We start from the raw sequence: 20,428 nt of genomic DNA, 5'->3' as shown, positions 1-20,428 counted from the left end.
GCGTTTGGCAGATCTGAGGAGGGCAGGGATAGAGAGTAAGACTCTGTCTCAGAAAAAAAAAAAAAAAGCAAAAAGATAGGCAGGATTTGGAGAGGTGGTAGGTGAAGAGAGCATTCTGGGTCAGGGCGGTGATCTGAGCACCTGGGGCAGGGGCTCAGTAAATATTTAGCAGCTGGATGAATGAATGAATGAATGAATGAGCAAAGATAATAAATTATCAGCATAGTGTAAGATTAGCCTGATGGATGCTTTGTTGAATGAATGAATGCATGATTAAACAAAAAAGCAAAGACACTGAAATTAGAGAATGGTGGACATAGCCGTAAGACCAGCCTGACTGAATTGTGAAAATTGGGGAGTTGTGGAAAATAAGGTAGAGGTGGAGCAGAAAGTGGAAGAGCTTTTGAGACAGTAGAATCTTCTAGGAGGAGCATGGAGTCTGGATCCAGAGGGAGCACTTGGACTCTATCACAACATATTGACCATGTGACTTTGAGTGAGTTACTTAATCTCTCTGTGCATTAGTTTCCTTGTCCAAAAAATATAGGAATAAATTGATATCTGCTCTATAGTGTCATTTTGAAGATGAACTAAGAAACCTATGAAATGTAAGCATGGTGCCTGGCACATTGTAAGTACCTTAAACTGTTAGCTTTTTTTATTATTATTATTAGTTTTATTAAGGACTGAGCAGATGGGAATAGATTCAATATGAAATCTTAGGGAACCACTGAGGTTTCTTGAAGTGGGAAATGAGAATGGAATGCAGTGTTTGGGAAGAATCACTTGGTTTTCAGGCTGGGTTGGAAGGCAACGGTACAGCCCCAAAGTGTGAAGAAGGGCTGATCAGGGACTAGAAGGAGCCCCTCCTGAAAATGAGACAGCCTGTCTACTTGCTGGTACATGTCTGAAAGTGGGAGCCTGGCATCCACAGGCCCTCAGTGATCCTACTGAATGAAAATCTACTGCACCAATTGAACAATATAATTTTGGAGCTCACAGGCTCAATGGCCAATACTATCAGAATTCTCCCTCAGCCAAGTATAGAGAGTTTTAAAGCACTGGAGAAGTTCACTAAGACTTGGCCTCTGGTTTATTTCAATTTCTCCTCCCCCATGTAGCTGGTGTGTTTTTGTTTTGTTTTTGTAGAGACAAGTGTCACCATGTTGCCCAGGCTGGTCTTGAACTCCTGGGCTCAAATAATCCACCCACCCCAGCCTCTCAAAGTGCTGGGATTACAGGCATGAACACAGCCCTTTTGCCTCTTCTTTTTCTGATCTATGTTTTCAAATTCCAGTTTGCTAGTCAGGAATTTCTCCATTTTAAGTTCTGAAACACTATTCAAATCAGCTTAAAGAAAGAGGGATAGTGTATTGGCTCATGAAGCCAAAAATCCAGATGAATCTCATCTTGAGGTATAGCTGGATCTAGGCACTCAAACATTGTCATCAGGATTCTCCCCTCTTTCTCTCTTTCTCAGCTTTTTTCTTTGCATGGCTTCATTCTCAGATGCTACCTCTGAGGGTGTCAGAATTTCATTCTCACAGTGAAAAGTCTCAGCAGCCAAAAGGATTTCTCTTTCCTAATAATACTAAGAAAAGCTCTAGAATGGAGCTTAGTTTTTATTTTATTTATTTATTTATTTATTTATTTGAGACAGAGTCTCGCTCTGTCACAGATGCTGGAATGCAGTGGCATGATCTTGGCTCAATGCAACCTCTGCCTCCCCAGTTCAAACAATTCTCCTGCCTCAGCCTCCAGTGTAGCTGGGATTACAGGTGTGTGCCACCACACCTGGCTAATTTTTTTGTATTTTTAGTAGAGACAGAATTTCACCATGTTAGCCAGGCTAGTCTTGAATTTCTGACCTCAAGTGATCCACCCGCCTCAGCCTCCCAAAGTGCTGGGATTACAGGCATGAGCCTGGTAGTTACAGACTGGTCAGGAGCTTAGTTGGGTAACTTGCTTTTCTCTTGAATGTGTGGCCGTGGCCAGGGGATGTGACCCATTGGCTGGTTCCATGTTCTCTTCTGGAGCTGGGGGGTGAACTCAGCCTCTCCCAAATCCCACAGTTGAAAGTGTGGAAGGAATGGCTTCCCAAGGAAAATTGAAGTTTAGTTACCAGAAGTAGGAGGAATGGATGCTGAGCAAGCAAAAAACACAACTGACTCCTACAGGCCACCAATACTGAAACCACAAGCATCATGAAATCTCCTCCTATTGAAAGGTTCTGTAATACACTACTCCAATAGGCTTGAATTCACTTGGAAATCAACTTACCTTCTCTTGTATTTCCAGAAAAGTTGTATCTAATGAGAAACAAACTCTGGCACTCAGAGGTTGAGCCGTGTTGACATCATCACATAGAAACTGCCATTGGTTTTACCTAATTGCACTCTCCTTTTTGGGAGTATTACTTCTGATGAAAGGGTTTCAGGAGCACTTAATGCTTTAAATGTGTTTGTACAGCACCTTGAATTCTCAAGAGGTATCACATAAATGCATGCGTTTTAAATTTTGACTTGTAGCCTGGCCTTCTGATAGTGATCTTAGAAAATTGACCTAGAAGAAGAATACATTTTTCTCCCGGGCTGTGACTCAAATTACTATGGCAATGAATTTCTGTCAACTCTGAAGCATCTTCCTGCTTTTTAATCTTTTCACTAATAAGAAATTCGTCCAGGTGCAGTGGCTCGCACCTGTAATCGCAGCACTTGGGAGGCTGAAATGGGTGGATCACTTGAGGTCAGGAGTTTGAGACCAGCCTGACCAACATTCTGAAACCCTATCTCTACTAAAAATACAAAATTAGCTGGGCATGGTGGTGCATGCCTGTAGTCCCAGATACTCGGGAGGCTGAGGCAGGAGAATCGATTGAACGGGGGAGGCAGAGGTTGCAGTGAGCTGAAGTTGTGCCATTGCACTCCAGCCTGGGCAACAAGAGCTAAAGTTCGTCTCAAAAAGAAAAAGAAAGAAAGAAAGAAAAGAAATTCAACACATATAAATTAAAAATAATCAGCTTATAAGTCTATTTGCATATATATTTTTTAAATGGACCGATGACTTGCACATGATCTAAGAAGAATAAGAAGTCAGGGAAATATTAAATCCACATATTCATTCAACACATTTACTGAAGGCCTACAGCCTACCATGTGCTAGGGACTGTACTAGGCCTTGGGGATATAGAAATAAGCAAAACAGATTTTTTTTTTTTTTTTTTGAGACGGAGTTTCGCTCTTGTTACCCAGGCTGGAGTGCAATGGCGCGATCTCGGCTCACCGCAACCTCCGCCTCCTGGGTTCAGGCAATTCTCCTGCCTCAGCCTCCTGAGTAGCTGGGATTACAGGCACGCACCACCATGCCCAGCTAATTTTTTGTATTTTTAGTAGAGACAGGGTTTCACCATGTTGACCAGGATGGTCGCAAAACAGATTTTTAAAAAAGTCTTTGTTTATATGAAGCTTACATTCTAGTAGGTGTGTCCATTTATATACAGTCTTCAAGTCTCTGTGTCACTGACAAGGACTAGTACTATACACCAGGAAGCATGCATGGTGAATCTTCAGATTCCTCTATGCTAGGCTTTCTGCCAGTGCTCTGCATACATCATCTCATTATTCTCTTCTTCCTAAGGACTAACAACAGCCTTTAGAGAGATGTAGACACCTGTTCAAGGAGCCACAGGAAATGAGTGGTAGGGTCAAGACTGGAACACCTATATCTATATCTGCCTTTTAGCTCATACTTTCTCTTGGGGTGTGGATGTTGGGGAGTGGTAGGGACTGTGGTATATCAGATGACAAGCTCTGTGCAAAGGGAGCAACAACTCATTCAGATCCAGCCACTTGACACTCAGGAATGTAGCTCAATGTGGTCAAGTTTTCTGATTTTTCAAGAAAAGCCAGCAAACAGGATATTGACATCAAAACCAATTTCAAAATACTGTGAAAGCCAAACCAAAACATAACTCAGGCCACAGATCTGCCTGTCTGTTAGAGCTCATGCTGTGACCAGGAGGGTTCCTAGGGAGGTAGAATTCCAGATAGCCATCTTGAAACTAGCTGGCTGAGTGCAGTGGGGCTTGCCTGTAATCCCAGTACTTTAGGAGGCCAAGGTAGTGGATCATTTGAGGTCAGGAGTTGAAGACCAGCCTGCCCAACATGGTGAGACCCCGTCTTTACTGAAAATACAAAAATTAGCTGGGCGTGGTGATGCACACCTGTAATGCTAGCTACTCGGGAGGCTGAGGCAGAAGAATCACTTGAGCCTGCGAGGCAGAGGTTGTAATGAACCAAGATTGTGCCACTGCACTCCAGCCTGGGAACTCTATCTCAAAAAACAAACAAAAACAAACAAACCAGAAACTAAATATACATCATGGGTAGAAAACTGCATATACATCTATGATACTTACACAAAGTGTTTCTCAGGTTAATTTTCAAAGACTAAGATAGAAAAATGGGGCCCTTATTTACCAAAAAAGCAAAGGCCTTTAATGAAAGCTACCAGGGCGGCAGCAGCTGGGGCACTCCAACCCCCAAGCCATGGAGGAGGTCAGTGTGGAACCATCCGATGGTGGGCTGACAGGCCACGCTTCTCTGAAAAGGAAAATTTAACTTCAGGGCAGGCTTCATGTTACATCTGAGACCCTGATAATGATCATTATGCTGTCAGCACACAAGAAATGGTTCAAAATAATTCTCCTCCTGAAAGTCACGTCCTGTGTGCTTTCTGGTCTTTCCTGGCCTCCTCCACCCTATGGCCTCCAACACTCAACAAACCTTTCCTCTTCCCCACCCATTTGCCAAGGAACTGTGGCCATCAGACAACATATGGAGGTCTCATCACCGGGGTGGTCTGTAACTGGAAAGGAGTTGGTCATCTGGTGTTGGCAGCTCCTCTTCCTGTCATGGCCTTTGGAAGGAAAGAGGGAGGAACGCAGAATAGCATCAATGTTAAAAAACATTTGCACCATCAACAGACTGAAACGCTACAAGACAATAGTCTTACTTTAAAAGTATAAAGGAATTCCCATCCTCTTGATCTTAGCAAGATCAAAAACCTCTGTTTACTACAAGAATTGTTTCAGAAAGGGAAGTGAAATCTGGCACATGAAAAATCCCATTTCTATCCACTCTCAAGATAGTAACTTTGTAGCCATATGCCATGTGTATTTCATCATAGCAAAACAGTACTGTAGTGCACTGGGGACAGATTTGCTGCCACTGCTGCTGCTGCTGCTGCTGCCGCCACCTCCACCACCTCCTTCTGTTGCTTGGGTAAAGCTGAGGCATGTGGCACTGTTGTGAGATTCTTAGAAGATCCAGGCAAGTACTCCTGGCTAGGACCCTACAACTCAGTTTGAACCATGAGGCTCTAAATCTCAGCCTTTCTAGGTCCTGGTACCGTGTCTTTAGAAGACATACACAGGAAGGACTTAGATACCTTCTGAAAAAGATGGGACAGAAAAAAACCTTATACTCCCCCTCTCCCCTCCTCTTGCTTGGAAGATCATTTAAGGTTAAGAGATGAAGTGACTTTTCCTACTGAAGGGGAAGCAGACATACATTTTTATTTCCTTTGGATAAATACTTACCTTAGTCCATTTGGTGTTCTTGTAACAGAATACTTGAGATAGGTAATTTATAAAGAGGTAGAGCTCACAGTTCTGCAGACTGGGAAGTTCAAATGGTGGCAGCATCCACTTGGCTTCTAGCGAGAGCTTTTGTGCTGGGTCAAAACGTGGCAGAATCACAGGGCAATGCTATGATTTGGAGTGTCCAGAGGCCTGTGTTCCAGCCATGGTTCCCCTTTGTCCTCATCTTGGGACGCAGCACTACTTACTCAACATTTTTGAGTCTCAGTTTCCCCATCTATAAAATGGGAATAATAATAGGACCAACCACATAGAGCTGTTGTGAGGGTTAATTAGGTGAGATGCTGCATAGTAAGAGAGGCTTCCTTTGCACAGAGCTTGTTCTTTACTGCAGCCCCCAGTAATCCCCTTCCTGCCTCCCTGTCTTCACCCTAGGAGAAGGTACAAATTAAAAGGCAGATCTCAGATCTATGTTCCAGTTGTGGCCCCATCTCTTCTTTCTGTGGTTCCTTGGACTGGTGATCAGGAATCATTTTTCTGCATGATGACCAGGGCCACTCTACCGCAGTTCTTCAGCTGCAGCAGTGGAGACACATATTACCTTTGCTCCCATCGCATCCGGGTCCTTATTTTAGATGCCACCTTTGTCTGATTCTCTGAGCTGCTTCAGACACAGTCCAGATGAGTGTGCTTGTCCTGCCCCTTCCCCAGCCACACTGGCAGCCTGGAAATTGTGGAGTGCGCCTGCATCAGAATAGAGAGAGTTTCACTTTATGTGTATGCAGATTCCTGGGCTTCATCCTAGACCCACTGCTTCTGAAACCCTGGGAGCCAGGGCCTAGGAGTCTTCAGGTGTGACAAGCCTGCCAAGGGAGCAGATGCACATGAAAGCTAGCATTTATGGCCCTCTGGGGCCTCAAGCTCTGGAGAGCTTTGCCTCAACCAGGACAGCCCCAGTCACCGTTTAGCAGTTTGGCTCTACTCCCTGCCCCGCCCATCCCTGCTTAGTCCCAGGCCCAGTCCCCCATTATCTCACACCAGAACCAGTGGCCTTGCTTTTTTCCTGCCAGTCTGGAGGTCTTGATCTGAAGTGTCAGCCTGCCCTGATACTTCCTTACTTCCTGACTTTAAATTCTGCAGGGGTTTCCCATGCCCTGCAGGATCATGTCTGACAAAGCATTCAAAGCCTCTCTCTTCAGCCTCAGATCTCCTGCCACTCCCTCTCCTAGTTGGGAAAACTCCAACTAGGCTTATAGTATGCTGAGGTCGCTGAATGTTCCATGAGGCTGCATGTCTCTCTGCTTCTATAGGCACGGTACCCTCCAGCAGAATGACCCTTCCCCTCTGCTACTCTTCCAGTCTCAGCTGAAATGTTACTTCCTCTGGGAAGCCTTCTCAGGTGTCCCTAGGTAAAACTGCGCACTCTTCCTCTTTCCCTGTACACTCCCCAAACATATCACCCATGATCCTGAATTGCCTTTATTTGCTTATATGTTTCTGCCCCACAAAACTACAAGGGATTTGCATTTTATTCATATCAAATTCTAAAACTTTATCAGGGCTGATAAGGCTCGGCATGATCTGGCTCCCATACACCTCTCCAACCTTTCCCCACCATTCTCTGCCCCGCCCACTTCACTCAGTCACTGCTGCCTGCTGACTGTTCCCAAGCTCACCAAGCTCTTTCCTCATGGGGCCTTTGTTCCTGTAGTGCCCTTTGCCTGGAATGCCTCTCCCTCGATCTTTCCATGGCTGGCTCCCTCTTGACATCCAGGTCTTGCTCAAATGTCACCTTTTCAAGGCCAGCCAATCAAAAATAGGTTTGTTTGTTCTAGAACTTCATTTAAATGTAATAATATGCTATGCACGCTTCTATCTGGCGTCTTTCACTCAGTATAAAGTTTTTGAGGTTTATTCATGTTGTAGCACTTATCACTACTTAGTTCTTTCTTTCTTTTTTTTTTTTTTTTAGATTGAGTCCCACTCTGTCGCCAGGCTGGAGTGCAGTGGCACAATCTCAGCTCACTGCAACCTCTGACTCCCCGGTTCAAGCAATTCTGCCTCAGCCTCCTGAGTAGCTGGGATTACAGGCACGCAATACCACACCCGGCTAATTTTTGTATTTTTAGTAGAGAGGGGGTTTCACCATGTTGGCCAGGGTGGGGTCTCCATCTCCTGACCTTGTGATATGCCCACCTCAGCCTCTCAAAGTGCTGGGATTACAGGCATGAGCCACCGTGCCCGGCTGTTCTTTTTTGCTACCGAATAGTAAGCCATTGTATGAATATACCACAATTTATCTGTTTACTTGTTGATGGACACTTGGGCTATTTCCACTTTTTGGCTATTATGAAGAAAGCTGCTCCGACATTTTCATGTACTAATCTTTGTGCAGACATATATTTTTATTTCCTTTGGATAAATACTTGCCTTAGTTCATTTGGCATTGTTGTAACAGAATACTTGAAATAGGTAATTTATAAAGAGGTAGAGCTCACAGTTCTGCAGACTGGGAAGTTCAAATGGTGGCGGCATCCACTTGGCTTCTAGCAAGGGCTTTTGTGCTGGGTCAAAACATGACAGAAAAGGTTAAAGGGGAAGCAGACGTATGCAAAGAGAGATTAAACAGGAGGAGAAACTTCACTTTATTACAACCCCTTGCTCAGGAACTAATACATTCCTTGAGAATTGATCCAGTCTCTTGAGAACAACAACAATAACAACAACAAACCCACTCATTACTAGGACAACAGCACCAACCTATTCATAAGGGATTCACCTCTATGATCCACGCACCTCCCACTAGGTCCTACCTCCCCAGTGCACAGAACTGGCAAGCAAACTTGAACATGAGTATTAGCACAGACAAATCACATCCAAACCATACCTATAATGGAGATTGCTGGGCATTGGTAAGTGTATTTTTAACTTTATAAGATACCACCAAACTTTTTTCCAAGTAATTGTTCCAGTTCACACTCCTGCCTGCAATGTATGAGAGTTCCAGGTGTTCCATATCATCACCAATACTTGTTATTACTAATCTCTTAAAGTTTAGCCATTCCGCCGGGCACAGTGGCTCCTGCCTGTAATTCTAGCACTTTGGGAGGCAAAGGTGGGCGGATCACCTGAGGTCAGGAGTTCAAGACCAGCCTAGCCAACATGGTGAAACCCCATCTCTACTAAAAATACAAAAAATTAGTTGGGCTTGGTGGTGGGCACCTGCAATCCCAGCTACTCAGGAGACTGAGGCAGGAGAATTGCTTGAATCCCAGAGGCAGAGGTTGCAGTGACCTGAGATCTTGCCATTGCACTCCACCTAGGGGACAGAGCGAAACTCCATCTCAAAAAAAAAAAAAAGAAAAAAAGTTTAGCCATGCTAATGAGTGTGTGATGTTATCTCATTGTGATTTTAATTTACATTTCTCTAATGGCTAATAATGTTGAGCAACTTTTTGTGTGTTTATTAGATGTTTGTATATCTTCTTTTTGAGGTATTTGTTAAATTTTTTTGCCCATATTTTATTTTGGTTGGGGTCTTATTATTGAGTTATAAGATTTCTTTAGGCTGGGTGCAGTGGCTCATGCCTATAATTCCAGTACTTTGGGAGACTGAGGCAGGCAGATCACCTGAGGTCAGGAGTTCAAGACCAGCCTGACCAACATGGAGAAATCCCATCTCTACTAAAAATACAAAATTAGGCTGGGTGCAGTGGCTCACACCTGTAATCCCAGTACTTTGGGAGGCTGAAGTAGGCGAATCACGAGATCAGGAGTTTCAGACCAGTCTGGCCAACATAGTGAAACCCTGTCTCTACTAAAAATACAAAAAAATAATTAGCTGGGTGTGGTGGTAGGTGCATTCTAATCCCAGCTACTTGGGAGGCTGAGGCAAGGAGAATCACTTGAACCTGGGAGGCAGAGATTACAGTGAGCTGAGACTGTGCCACTGCAGTCTAGCCAGGGTAACAGTGCGAGACTCTATCTCAAAAAAAAAAAAAAAAAAGAATTAGTGAGGCATGGTGGCGGGCGTCTGTAATCCCAACTACTAGGGAGGTTGACGCAGGAGAATTGCTTGAACCTGGGAGGTGGAGGTTGCAGTGAGCCCAGACTGTACCTTGGCACTCCGCCTGGGCAACAAGAGGGAAATTCCACTCCCCCGCAACCAAAAAAAATTTCTTTATATGTTCCACATAGAAATCTTTTGTCAAAAATATGTATTACAAAACCTTCTCCTAGTTATCTTTTAAATGCTATCTTTTCCCTCCTTTTATAGGAAGTTCTTTCTATGATCTCTGCCTACCCCATGGTCATGAAGAATTTCTTCCTTCTTCCAGAAGTTTTATAGGCTTTTTTTTTTTTTTTTTTTGAGACACAGTTTCACTCTTGTTGCCTGGGCTGGAGTGCAATGGCACGATCTTGGCTCACCGCAACCTCTGCCTCCCGGGTTCAAGCGATTCACCTGCCTCAGTCTCCTGAGTAGCTGGGATTACAGGCATGTGCCACCACACCTGGCTAATTTTGTATTTTTAGTAGAGATGGGGTTTCTCTGTGTTCGTCAGGCTGGTCTCGAACTCCCGACCTCAGGTGATCTGCACGCCTCGGCCTTGCAAAGTGCTGGGATTACAGGCGTGAGCCACTGCGCCCAGCAGTTTTTTAAAAATTAGTTCTTTGATTTATTTTGAGTATGGTATGAAGTAGGGATTGAGATGCATTGCATTCCATATGGATATTCAATTATTCCAACACCATTTGTTGAAAAGCCCACCGCTTTACCTGTAGTTATTTAAATTTTGTTTTGTTTGTATTAATTTCTCATGCTAGTCTGTAAGTTTCATCTATTTGTTCTAATTTAACCTGGACTCTTCTCTAGCCCTTCTACCTCCTTACAGGTAGAGAAAGCAGAGAAAAAGCACGTTTGCAAGTTAATTCAGGACATGATCCCAGGGAGCAGGAGTAGGGGACGGGAGAATGAAGTAGGAATGAAGGCAAGCCAGTGCCATGGTGTGTTATAGAGCTGGTCTCCACTGTGGGCAGCTGCGGCTTGACTCGGCTGGGATGTGATGAGGAGCAGCATGGTGTGCACCTCCTAGTTGTCCACTGAGTGTCAGAGAAAAAAGCCTATATCCACGAACTCCAGGCACGAAGGGCCTGGTGTTACCCCCAAGGGGTTAACATCCTCAGATGTCCAGGTTGCAGCATTCGAGTCCAGAGAGGAGCCCCGGCAGAAGGCAAGATCAGAGCCCTGTGGAGCAGCTGAGTGTCACTGCTTTCACCTGCTCCAAGCTGGTTGCCAGTGATGGCCGAGTAAAAGGTGGGCTGAAAGGATGACAGGAGGGTCACAAGAGGTTTCCCATACACATTCATTCCACAAATATTTATTATTGGCTCCTGTATGCCAAGCACTGTGTTAAGCACTGGAGATAGTCATCAAAAAGCCAAGCCCTGTCCTCATGGGGAGACAGATCACAAGTCAACAGTTGATATAATATCATATCAAGGAGAGATAAGTGCTATGAAGAAAATAAAACAGGATAAGTGAACCGAGGGTGACTGCAGGGACGGGGGCTCATTTTGACCACCAGGGAAGGCCTCTGAGGAGCTATTTATTTCTCATTAGACAGATAATGAAATGAGGAACTGAGCCACGTGGATACCCAGGGCAAGAACATTCTGGGCAGAGGGAACTGCAGGTGAAAGGCTGAGGGAGGAACAAGCTTAAGGTATTAGAAAAACAAGGAAGTCACTGTGGCTGGAGTGGAGTAAGGGGCAGAGGCATAAGAGATCAGAAGAGATGGTCTGGCAGGCCCTCTGAGTTTGAATTTTATTCTGAGGGTGATGGGAAGCCACTAGAAGTTTTTAAGAAAGGTTATGGGCAGGGCACAGTGGTTCATGCCTATAGTCCCAGCACTTCGGGAGGCTGAGGTGGGCAAATTGCTTGAGGTCAGGAGTTTGAGACACACCTGGGCAGCATGGAGAAACCCCATCTCTAAAAAATTCCAACAACCCCAAAACCCCAAAATTAGGTGGGTGTGACAGTGTGCACCTGTAGTCCCAGCTAGTTGTGAGGCTGAGAGGCTGAGGTGGGAGGATCATTTGAACCCAGGAGGTCAAGGCTGCAGTGAGCTGTGATCACACGACTGCACTCCAGCCTGGGCAGCAGAGCAAAACTCTGTCTCAAAAAAAAAAAAAAAAAAAAAAAAAAAAAAGGAAAAAAATTCATTTTAGAAAAACATAGATCCTACAGTTTAAAAGATTGTCTTAGAAATGTGCAATATGGTTGGGTGCCTTGGCTCACACCTATAATCCCAGCACTTTGAAGCGCCAAGGGAGGAGGATTGCTTGAAGCCAGGAGTTTAAGACCAACCTGGGCAACACAGTGAGTGGCAATTTTTAAATCTCTACAAAAAAGAAAATTAGCTGGGCATGGTGGCACATGTCTGTGTCCCAGGTACTTGGGAGGTGGAGGCGGGAGGATCACTTGAGCACAAGAAGTGAAGGCTGCAATGAATTGTGATCACACGACTGCACTCCAGCCTGGGCAGCAGAGCAAAACTCTGTCTCAGAAAAAAAAAAAAAGAGATTTATGACTTGGTCTTATTTATGTTTTAAAAGTCATGTGGGTGAGACTGGCCTGGCCAACATGCAACATGGTAAAACCCAGTCTACTAAAAATACAAAATTTAGCCATGCGTGGTGACACACACCTGTAGTCCCAGCTATTCAAGAGGCTGAGGCAGGAGAATCACTTGAACACAGGAGGTGGAGGTTGCAGTGAGCCAAGATTGCACCACTGCACTCCAGCCTGTGCAACAGAGTGAAACTCCGCCAAAAAAAGTGGGGTACCATTACACACCTATGGGGGGCAGGGCTAAAATCCTAAAAACAAAAACAAAAGAAGTGGTAATATCCAGTGCTGGCAGGGATGCAGAGAAACTGCAACTCTCACACTGCTGGTGGGAATGCAAAATTTGTACAGTCAGTTTACATGAATTTGGCTGTTTCTCATAAATATACCCTTACCATATAACCCAGCAATCCCACATGTAGGTATTTTCCCACAGTGAAATGACACTTCTGTTCACAGAAAAACCTGTACACAAATGTTATAGTGACTTTATTTATAATGTCAACACCTGGAAACAATTCAAATGTCTTTCAACTGGTAAATGTATAAACTATAAACAGTGGTACAGCCATATAAAAAGGAATGAACTATTGGTAATGTGTGCAACAACTTTGAGGGACCTTGAGGGTGTTCTGCTTTGTGGAAAAATTCAATATAAAAATGTTAGATACTATGGGATTTCCTGTATATAACAATCTCAAAATGACAAAAGTACAGAGATGGAAAACACATTCATGGTTGCCAGGGGATAGAAAGAGGGACAAGGAGGAATGAAGTGGGAGTGGATGTGAATGCAAAGAGCTGTCACCAGCAAGTTCTGTGGTGATGTAACAGCTATCTATCTTGGTTGTGGTAGTTACATGAATCTACACATGGGATAAAACAGCACAGATAAACACACACCCACATGCGTAAATGAATGCAGGTGGAAACCAAACAGTGTCTGTAGTCTAGTTGATAATAATGTACCAACAATGTCAGTTTCCTGGTTTTGATGTTGTACTGCAGCTATATATTAGGTTGGTGCAAAAGTAATTGTGGTTTTTACCATTACCTTCAATGGCAAAAACTAAAATTACTTTTAAGTAATAAGATGTCACTATTGGGGGAAACTGGGGGAAGGGTACAGGAGACTATTATTTTTGCAACTTCCTATGAATGTACAATTATTTCAAAATCAAAAGTTTAGAAATATAACAGGGAAAAAACTATAGGAGGCCTTTTTCTTTAAACTGGGGAAATTGCAAATGGATGGGCATTAGATGACATTTGGGAATTATTGTCAACTTTCTTAGGTGTGATAATATATGCTTATCACATGTCCATACATTTTTAGGTGGTATATGTTAAAATTTTAGAGGTAAAGTGTCAAAGTGTCTACAAGTTACCTGCAAATTGTTCAGCAAATATATGCCTACACATATACATAATTTTAAAATATGGCAAAACACAGACAATACAGAAGAACCAGCAACACCTCTAGGAAGTGGCATCTGGATGCTTCCACAGAGGCCCACGGAAAGGCATCGACCTTTCTTCTGAGACTTATACATGAAAACCAAACTTTCTTCCCCATGGTGCAAAGACTAGCTCTTTTTTTTTGTTTTTGAAAAAAGAAAGATGTTGGTAATTTCCTTTGCAAACTTAAAATGCTAAATAAACATGACACTTTGTTTTAGAACATAATAATAACTATTTATTAGGGGCTTTCTCAATGCCAGTTCCCTTTTCAGGCATCCTCATAGCAATTGAATGCAGTAGCTATTTTTAGTAGCCCCATTGTACAGGTGAGGAAGCTGAGTCTCAGAAAGGTGGGATGATTTGCCCGTGGCTGCACCCTAGGGTGCTCTGATGCTTACCTGTCCACAGGTGGCCTCTTTTAGAGCCCTCCTCCTCCCCCTCAGCCACTAGCTCTACTCCTACCTAGGGACAGCCTTTATGTAGTGTCACTGTGGGTCCAGCAGCACCATTTATGCCACAGACATCTTTTCCTGGCTGAGAAGGGGAAGGTTCTCTCTCTCCGCAGTGGGGTGAGTGGTTGCATCTAGGTCAAATATAGGAGGGAAAGGAAGGGGATGGAGTGAGGGACCTGGAGGGAAGGGGAGAGCATGCAGAAAACACCAGATGCTCTTTATAGCTTCTTCAAAAAACATAGGCATTAGGGAACACAGGTTTTTATCAGTCTGTGAGGAGGGAGGAAGGAGAAGGTGGAGTAAAGGTTGCGAAGAATGTCTAGCCAGACCTCAGGAATGCCCAATGTTAATGACGATAAAGATGGTGATGATGACAACAATGATAGCAAACACGGTGTGCCAAGAGCAGTGCTACACACGCCACACGAAGTATTTCAGGCAACCTTTTCAGGAACTCTACAGTTTACTATCTTTGTCATCCCAATTTTCAGATTAGAAAACTGAGGCCCACAGGGTAACAACAAATTACACATTTTCATTTGTATACACTCGCATATAAATACATTGAATGAGGTCAGTGTACACACTGACACATTCAACTAACAACAGTAGGTACCTGAGGAAGGGTGATCAAGGTGGGGAGCTTCAGCTTTTCACTGTATTGGGCATTTTTGTTTTTTTACAGTGGGAATGTGTAACCATGCCTGTGACATTTCTTTTAAAGACTGTGTCCAAGGAACCCAGAACTAATTTGGGGCCACACTTCACACACTGCAGATCCCAGACCTTGACCAATAGGCTGCACAGCCTTTCAAAGGGAGCCCTGTACCTGCCCCACTTTTTTTTTTTTTTGAGACAAAGTTTTTTTTTTTTGTCGCCCAAGCTGGAGTGCAGCGTTGCGATCTCAGCTCACTGCAGCCTCCCCCTCCCGGGTTCTAGCGATTCTCCTGCCTCAGCCTCCCAAGTAGCTGAGATTACACACAGGTGCCACAATGCCCGGCTAATTTTTTTTTTTTTTTTTTTCATTATTAGAGACGGGGTTTCACCATGTTGACCAGCCCTGTCTGCAACTCCTGAACTCAAGTGATCCATCCGCCTAGACCTCCCAAAGTGTTGGGAATACAGGCATGAGCCCCCGCGCCCGGCCTGCCCCACACTTGGATGGTAGAGAGGAAGGAGGAAACGACTTCTGAGAGGCGTCGGCCCCTTGCCCCATCCCCCTTCCCTGGGTCTCCTGGGGTACTGGCTAGCCAGGCGTCCCGGCCTTGGGGGGGAGCCCAAGGCCGAGTGTCCAGTCCGGGGGCCCGCCCATTGTCACGGAGCGGACTCCCGGCCAATCAGACCCGGGTGATGCCACTCCGGAGATGAGAGTGGCAGGAAATCAAGGTCAAGGCCCCGGACACAATGGGGCCATTGTCGTTCTCCAGTCAGTTGACTTTCAAGCAGCAGTTCCCCCATCCACCCTCGCTCCTTCTCCCACCCCCGCCCCCTGCCAGGAACTTACCCAAACCTATTGCCTCCTTATTAGCCTCCGCCTGAAGAAAGCCGCTTTCTGGATCCTACAGACGCGGGAGGCTGGGCCGTCCCAGCATCGTCTATTATGTCCACCAGGTGGCGACAGAGCATCACATTTCTGAGTGCGGGGAGAGAGGCCCGGGGCTAGCGGCTCAATCACTGATCTGGGCGTGGAGGAACCCTACCCTTCCTGTTTTATCCAAGAGAAACAAAAAACCAAGTCAGATTATACTTTCCCTCACCCTTTACTCTGAGGCCACAGGAATCTGGAATCTCAGGGACACTTCCCTTAGCAAACGGCAAAAATGGCCGTGGACTGCAGCCCTTTTTTTCCCCTTGATCTGGGGGGAAAATCAAGGGGAAACCTCTTCACTCCGCAAGTCACAGCAGGTGGAACCCTGCCGCCTCTCTAGCTTGGATTAATCAATTGGCTGATTGATCGGTTGTGTTAGTGTATAAATGTCACCTCTGAAAGGACTTCCCTGGCCCCCCAGTCTAAATTATGCCTTCCCTGTTGTTCTGCCTCAGAGCTGGCTCTAGTTTTCCTTCTTTGCATGTATCTGTTTGTAATTGGACACATTTGTTTGATGATTTTCCACTAGAATATACTCTCTGTGAGAGCGGGGACTGGGTTTAGTTTTGTTCATCAATTTGTCCTTGGTGCCTAGTACAGTGTCTAGCACATAGTAGGTGTGCAGTAAGTATCTGTCAACATGATAAATTAACGAGTGCCCTATTGAGCAATGCGGGCGGAGGTGGGCTTCTGGTCCCTGAGAATTCAGCATGTGTGAATTCAGGTAGGCCCACTTAGCAGGCTGCACCTGGCCCAGACTATCACATTAGAGAGGCATGCCCCAGAGGCAGAAGAGATTTGGGGTTAAGGCATCTGGTCTGGGCTCTGGTCACTTGGCTTCATGATCTCATTGTCCTCTCATGTGCTGGGGCAACTTTGCGCGCATCAGCCGTTCTGAGCTTGTCTTCTCATCATCTGCAAAATGGGGATGAACATGGCATTTATCTTCTAAAGCCATTGTGAGGGTTCTGAGAATGTATGACAGGTGCTTAGCCCAGGGCCAGGGACCCAGTACACACTCTGGGAATATTCGTCATTACTGTTATTGCTGCTGCTGCTGTTAGAGAAAGAGCCTTCACTGAGGCTGTAGCCCAAATGCTCCAGGCAGGTGCCAGCTGAGGTGAGGGGTCTGGGGTTGAGAGGACATTCCATTGGTACCGGCCCCTTGGCAGTTCTCCAGTTTGATTTCTCTTATGAACTGGTCCTGGAAACTGAGGCTGGTAGGGCCTGTTCCTCTCTCCTGGTGACAAAGGTTAGATCTGCCTCTGCTGCAATCACTGCTGAGGATATCCTCCTGCCGCCTCTCAGCCTTCCTGGGACACTGTGGGCCCAGGCAAGCCCATTAGCTCATTCCTTTGTTTAACACGCATATGTCAGGTGCTGTACAAGGCCCTGGGGATGGTGGTGAACAGCGTCATCTTGTTCCTGTTCACAAGAAGCACATGGGGTTGGGGCACGAGGCGAGATGGTTATCAAAGAAACATGGGGAGAAACTGCATTTATTTTAACTGTGATAGGGGCCAGGGCCTGGTCTAGGACATTCCCTGAGCAAGTGACTTGTGGACCAGGAGCTGAAGGAGAAGGAAGAGAAGCTATTCAAGAAAATCCCTCCCTTAAAGCAACCACCCCTGGGGAAGGCTGTGATGACCCAATGGATCCTCAGGCTCTTCTGGCCCAGTCAAGTGGACAGATGCGAGAAGATTAAAAACAAACATACCCCAAGTACATAGGCTCCTCCTGGGGTCTACTGCCCCCACTCATGTTACCTGGACACATACAAATACAATGTCAAGTCCCAGCCCTAACCCTGGCCCCAGCCCTGGGGGAAGAGGACCAATTTTAGGGAGGTGGCCAGAAGTTGCCATGTGTTCGAAAAGACCTGGGATGAAGGGATTCTGGCATGAGTCCTTGGGGTCAGCATTCTGGGTGGGCTAGGGAGCAAGCCCGTGGTTCTGGGTGACCAGAGGCACCGGCCATCAGCACATCAGGGGAGCTGAGAGCATGACCTATGTTATCTGGGTGCTGGTCACTTATTCCAGCTCTAAGGCTTGCCAGCTTTAGCAAATTACTTCACCTAAGCCTCAGTTTTCTTGCCTATAAAATAGGAGCAATAATAATAACACCAACCTAATAGAATGTTTAGGGGGACTTAGTGAGATAATACAGGAGACATCCTGCCACATAATGGGCACTAAACAAACATTAGTGTTATTATATATTCTTTTATTCGCTCCTTTAACACAGGATTCTGCCAGTTTGGGAACCCAAGACCCAGAGAGGCAAACTAACTTGCTTAGGGTCCCACAGTTAAAAAGCAGAGGAGTCAGGATTTGAAGCCAAGTTTCTTTGACTCAAAAGCCTGTGCTCCTAGGAGGTGAAGGAGGGAGCAGATCAGTGGCTGCCTGGGAAGAAGCTAGGCTCCTGTTAAATCATATTTTCATGGATTCAACAGATGAGTGTAAATCTTTCTAGGGCTGAGGGTGGAATACACATCTTTTTCTAAATGTGGGAGTCAGGCAGGGCTCCCGCTGGTCCCAGTTGCTCTCTCTAGCCATGAGGGAGTCAGAGCAGGCAGTGGGGAGGAAGATAAGACCACTGGGGGAAGAGGGCAACTGAGTCCCAGGGCTTGGACCTGGGCTGAGTCCACTCATGGAGCCCTGGCAAGTCTTTCTTCCCAGCCTGAGCCACAAATCTCTGCTCATTCTCACCCCTAGGAGTTTGTGGCGCCTCTTCTCTTTCCCACCTCAGCCTGGGACCCCTCCTTTCTTTCCTCCTCCCTCCTGAATGCAGTAATTCCAGCTAACAAAAGCGACCATGGCTACTCTGATGTGTGGGACGACGATGCTAGCCAGGGCCTGCCTGGTCAGTGTGCCAAGCTCGGCTCAGGCCCTTTCCCACGTGCCAGGCGTTCTGGCCCTGCTCTCTGCTTCCTCCCCATGAAAACCCAAGCAGCCCTCATTTTTGAGACAATGGAATTAAACAGCTATGGGGCAGGTGGAAGTGGGGGAGCGGAGTGAGGGTAGGGAAAAAGTAGAACCTTCCTGAGCCTGTCCTCCCTCCTCTCCAGCTCTGGAAGGATGAGCTGCAGACCACAGCTTGAGAAGGAAGAGGTCAGACGGGCTGCAGAGTGCAAAAGGGACTTCTGTAAAGGCCTCAGGTTTGAGGGCGAGCTGGTATGGTCAGGGAGGGGCAGTGTCAGCCCTGCTTTCCCCACCCTCTGGCAGGCTCTGGAGTCAGTCAGACCAAGTTTGAATCCTGACTCTGCCACATGGAAACTGTGTAAACTTGGGAGGTCACTTAAATTCTCTGAGCCTCAGTTGCCTCATTTGTTAAATGGAATTAATAAACTCTCCTGAGGTTTGTTTGGATTAAAAAAGATAATGAATGAAAAATACTTAAGCATAGGGCCAGACACATAGCAAACACTGGATAAATGATCTCCCTTGCCGCCGCAGGGGCCGCTGGTGCTGTTACTGATGAGGGCTCTGAGCCATGGCCACGCACACTTTGGCCGGCTTCCAGGGGACGGTCAGCCAGGTCTGCTGGGGAGCCTTCCTCCCTGCCTGGTCCTGCTGATAATGACACCAGGTCCTTGGGCCTGATACAAGAAGAGCAGACATCTTGCAAGGGAGAGTCACCATCCCCTATCTCATCCCCAGCACCCCACCCCCACCTTACCAGAATGCAAGGTGTCCTGGCTAGCCTGAGGTAGGATGGGGACCCTTTAGCTAGAGGCTGCCTGATTTCTCCTCCTTTCCTTTCACTGATTCTCTGCCTTTAACTTTTCTCTTTGCCAATGCCAGAGACCTGCTTTCTTATGCCAAGGAAAGAAAGGGGAGGAGGGAGGGGGTTGAGGGAGGGGTGAGGAGATGGAGGATGCGCTCCAGTGTATAAGGACGAGGCTTCTGCTCTCTTTTTAATGTCAAGTTGAAATTTGTGACATTGGGTTGTGTATTTAAGACATCTGTCCCCATGCCCTGCCACTCCCTTAGGAAAAAAGCTGCTCTCTGCATAATAGAATAGAAGCTTTAATTAAAAAAATAAAAGTTTCATTAAATAAGGAAAGACGCTTAATAAATAAAAACTATTACACGGCAATAGAGTCTGCGGTCCCATTGGCCACCTGACCACTCATTTCTGGGCTGGGGGCTGTTGCACCCATATCCTGGCCTGTGTCCTCCCGCTCTGTGGGACACAGGCGCGGCTGGACCTGGTAAAGGCCACAGTGTAGGCTTGTGCCCCAGCTGGGGCTGAAATCCTGACCCTCGGCCCTTTGGATAATAGCAGCCTGAGCAGGGGGCCCTTGAGAACTAGGATCACCGAAGTCCTGGTCCTCAGGCAGGATCTTTTCAGCTCCTCCCACAGGTAGAGCCACACCTCTGCCCCACCCAGTTGCTCAGAAGCTGGAGAGGAAAAAACTCTGGTCTCCAGACAAAGGTCTGGAAAATCCTTGAGGACCTGGAAGCCCCACTGCTGCCCCACCACACTTTGGGGCCGACCTCCACCCAGGCCGTGGCAGGCACCCTGCGTGGAGGTCGGCCCCACTGTGTGGTGCCTCTGGAGCTGGCTGATCTGAGCTGCGATTAGGCTGGAATGTTCCCAGTCCAGTTCACAGTGATGTGGCCGTGCTGGCCTAGGGAGACTGTCCGAGGGTCTGGCTGTCCCAGGTTCCTCCTGCCTTGAAGGCCTGTGATTTCTGG

The 20,428-nt window shown here is 46.2% G+C and overlaps 2 long non-coding RNA genes across 2 annotated transcripts; both read right to left on the bottom strand.

The window, feature by feature from the left end:
* Positions 1–3,431: 3,431 nt before the first annotated feature.
* LOC108310082 lies at positions 3,432–6,342 on the bottom strand. The gene is made up of 3 exons (XR_001827610.2): positions 4,785–6,342; positions 4,479–4,601; positions 3,432–3,631 (listed from the first exon to the last, which is right to left on the bottom strand). It is a non-coding gene; the product is annotated as an uncharacterized LOC108310082 (long non-coding RNA).
* Positions 6,343–7,894: 1,552 nt separating this feature from the next.
* Positions 7,895–17,778, bottom strand: LOC108310081. Its single transcript, XR_001827608.2, has 3 exons — positions 16,887–17,778; positions 15,645–15,845; positions 7,895–8,163 (listed from the first exon to the last, which is right to left on the bottom strand). It is a non-coding gene; the product is annotated as an uncharacterized LOC108310081 (long non-coding RNA).
* Positions 17,779–20,428: the final 2,650 nt, after the last annotated feature.

This window comes from Cebus imitator, unplaced genomic scaffold (genome assembly GCF_001604975.1).
Source record: "Cebus imitator isolate Cc_AM_T3 unplaced genomic scaffold, Cebus_imitator-1.0 Scaffold101, whole genome shotgun sequence".
NCBI classification, from domain to species: Eukaryota; Metazoa; Chordata; class Mammalia; order Primates; family Cebidae; genus Cebus; species Cebus imitator.
This window is presented reverse-complemented; position numbering and strand designations above follow the sequence as displayed.